This window comes from Lolium perenne, chromosome 2 (assembly GCF_019359855.2).
Source record: "Lolium perenne isolate Kyuss_39 chromosome 2, Kyuss_2.0, whole genome shotgun sequence".
Classification (NCBI taxonomy): Eukaryota; Viridiplantae; Streptophyta; class Magnoliopsida; order Poales; family Poaceae; genus Lolium; species Lolium perenne.
Genome location: NC_067245.2, coordinates 278,744,507 through 278,747,947, shown reverse-complemented (window position 1 = coordinate 278,747,947; position 3,441 = coordinate 278,744,507).

Below are 3,441 nucleotides of genomic sequence, written 5' to 3'. Positions count from 1 at the left end.
AATACAGCTTTGCAAGTTATCAATGATCATTATGATTGAGTATGCAAGTTTACCATAAGCTTTAACATAAGAGCGCTGCTCAATAGATAAGTATAATCTGTTAACTGTTCTCTAACCAAGAATGAAGTTTGCCATCACCAACTATGATTTCTTATGCACCTTTATTTTTGATTACCTTATACTTGTTTCAAGTTGAGTTATATGAGGAAGTTGTTTACTAGAATGTCTTGTGTGAAAGAATATGATGCTTCTTGTCCGTATTTTATTTATCGACTCTTCACTCCATAAACATGTGGTCCTGTTTACCGAGTTCAGTTTCGCTTGGGGACAAGCGAAGTCTAAGCTTGGGGGGAGTTGATACGTCCAATTTGCATCACTATTTTATATCATAATTTGCTGTTATTCATTGATATATTTCATATTTGGACACAATACTTATGTTATTTCATCTATTTTGCATGTTTCATCATTATTGGAGGATCAAGCACCGGAGCCAGGATTCTGCTGGAAAAAGCACCGTCAGAATGCAATATTTCGGAAGATCAACTGTGGAAGGAAATTATACCAAAAATCCTATCTTCCCAGATGACGAAGGAAGCCGGAAGGGGGAGCCAGGTGGACCCAAGGTGGGCCCACACCACAGGGCGGCGCGGCCCATGGCCTGGCCGCGCCACCTGGTGGTGAGGGGGCCCCACAGCCTCTTTCGCCTCCTTTTCTTCGCGAAATCCTTCATCCCGAAGACCTAAGCCACAGAGGGTACCTCGCGAAGAGTTACAGCCACCTCTGTGGGGCGGAGAACACCAGAGAGAAAAGAGCTCTCCGGCGGCTGAGATCCGCCGGGGAAATTCCCTCCCGGAGGGGGAAATCGATGCCATCGTCACCGTCATCGAGCTGGACATCATCTCCATCATCATCACCATCATCTCCACCATCATCACCGCCGTCTCCACCGCTGCACATCGTCACCGCCGTAGCAATTTGGGTTTGATCTTGATTGTTTGATAGGGGAAACTCTCCCGGTATTGATTTCTACTTGTTGTTGATGCTATTGAGTGAAACCGTTGAACCAAGGTTTATGTTCAGATTGTTATTCATCATCATATCACCTCTGATCATGTTCCATATGATGTCTCGTGAGTAGTTCGTTTAGTTCTTGAGGACATGGGTGAAGTCTAAATGTTAGTAGTGAACCATGGTTGAGTAATATTCAATGTTATGATATTTAAGTTGTGGTGTTATTCTTCTAGTGGTGTCATGTGAACGTCGACTACATGACACTTCACCTTCATGGGCCTAGGGGAATGCATCTTGTACTCGTTTTCCAATTGCGGGGTTGCCGGAGTGACAGAAACCTGAGCCCCCGTTGGTATATCGATGCAGGAGGGATAGCAGGATCTCAGAGTTTAAGGTTGTGGTTAGATTTATCTTAATTACTTTCTTGTAGTTGCGGATGCTTGCAAGGGGTATAATCACAAGTATGTATTAGTCCTAGTAAGGGCGGTACATTAGCATAGGTTCACCCACATAACACTTATCCAAACAATGAAGATTAATTAGCCATATGTAGCGAAAGCACTAGACTAAAATCCCGTGTGTCCTCAGGAACGTTTGGTCATTATAAGTAAACAAACCGGCTTGTCCTTTGTGCTAAAAAGGATTGGGCCACTCGCTGCAATTGTTACTCTCGCACTTTACTTACTCGTACTTTATTCATCTGTTACATCAAAACCCCCTGAATACTTGTCTGTGAGCATTTACAGTGAATCCTTCATCGAAACTGCTTGTCAACACCTTCTGCTCCTCGTTGGGATCGACATTCTTACTTATCGAAGATACTACGATACACCCCCTATACTTGTGGGTCATCACTCGTTATGACCAGGCATGCGAAGAAACTCAGTGACTTGGAAATAGTTATTCCTAACAGACTGGAGATTAATCGTATCCTTCAATCACTGCCACCTAGTTACAAGAACTTTGTGATGAACTACAATATGCAGAACATGAACAAAGAGTTACCTGAACTCTTCTCCATGCTTAAAGCTGCTGAGATTGAGATTAAGAAAGAGCACCAAGTGTTGATGGTCAACAAGACCACCAGTTTCAAGAAACAGTGCAAGTCTAAAGGCAAATTCAAGAAGGGTGGCAAGAAAACTGCCACGCCTCCTGTGAAACCTAAGACTGGCCCTAAGCCTGATGCTGAGTGCTATTACTGCAAGGAGAAGGGACACTGGAAGCGTAATTGCTCCAAGTATTTGGCGGATCTGAAGAGCGGCCTTGTCAAGAAGAAGAAAGAAGGTATATCTGATATACATGTTATAGATGTTTATCTTACTGGTTCTCGTACTAGTACCTGGGTATTTGATACTGGTTCGGTTGCTCATATTTGTAACTTGAAACAGGAACTAAAGAATAAACGAAGACTACTAAAGGATGAAGTGACGATGCGCGTTGGAAATGGATCCAAAGTCGATGTGATCGCTGTCGGCACACTTCCTCTACATCTACCTTCGGGATTAGTTTTAAACCTCAATAATTGTTATTTTGTACCCGCGTTGAGCATGAACATTATATCTGGATCTTGTTTAATGCAAGACGGTTATTCATTCAAGTCTGAGAATAATGGTTGTTCTATTTTTATGAATAATATCTTTTATGGTCGACCACCTGAAAAGAATGGTTTATTTCTGTTAGATCTCGATAGTAGTGATACACATATTCATAATATTGATGCTAAGCGAATTAAATTGAATGATAATACTACTTATATGTGGCACTGTCGTCTTGGTCATATTGGAGTGAAACGCATGAAGAAACTCCATACCGATGGATTACTTGAATCACTTGACTTTGAGTCACTTAATAGATGCGAAGCATGTCTAATGGGAAAAATGACTAAGACTCCATTCTCTGGTATTATGGAGCGAGCTACAGACTTATTGGAAATCATACATACCGATGTGTGTGGACCAATGAGTGTAGCCTCGCGCGGTGGTTATCGTTATGTTCTAACCTTCACAGATGATCTGAGTAGATATGGGTATATCTATTTCATGAAACATAAATCCGAAACGTTCGAGAAGTTTAAGGAATTCCAAAGTGAAGTAAAAAATCAACGTAACAAGAAGATTAAATTTCTACGATCTGATCGTGGAGGTGAATATCTGAGTTATGAGTTTGGCATGCATTTAAAGAAATGCGGAATACTTTCACAATTGACACCGCCGGGAACACCATAACGAAACGGTGTGTCCGAACATCGTAATCGAACTCTCTTAGATATGGTTCGTTCTATGATGTCTCTTACTGATTTGCCGTTATCATTTTGGAGTTATGCATTAGAGACAGCCGCATTCACTTTAAATAGAGCACCATCAAAATCCATTGAAACGACACCGTATGAATTATGGTTTAACAAGAAATCTAAGCTGTCGTTCCTTA